Source organism: Dendronephthya gigantea, unplaced genomic scaffold, assembly GCF_004324835.1.
Source record: "Dendronephthya gigantea isolate DGI-Jeju-01 unplaced genomic scaffold, DenGig_1.0 000103F, whole genome shotgun sequence".
Taxonomy (NCBI): domain Eukaryota; kingdom Metazoa; phylum Cnidaria; class Anthozoa; order Malacalcyonacea; family Nephtheidae; genus Dendronephthya; species Dendronephthya gigantea.
In genome coordinates this window covers 689,010-689,327 of record NW_021163113.1, presented here as the reverse complement: position 1 = coordinate 689,327, position 318 = coordinate 689,010, and positions in this window count along the sequence as shown.

Sequence of the window (318 nt, the reverse complement as noted above, 5' to 3'; positions counted from 1 at the left end):
TATATTTACATAAATTCACCAACTTTAGGTTTATTCTTTCATATAAATTGACTTCTAGCTATGAACTAAATAAATTCACTATCTTTGTTTATATTTACATGCGTACGTAGATACAAAATAATGTCTTTTTGTCATTGTATTGAGTCAAATCAGTCCAATCATAGATGAGTCCAATGCCCAAGGCAGCGTTCCACCGCAGGCAAGATATTCACACCTGCCCTGCGAAATCCTATGTCATCTCTGCAGCACGAAAAACAGATCGACCAAAATGGTAGAAAGATCTAAATCAGTTTTAACGTGTATCAGCAGCTAAGTCTA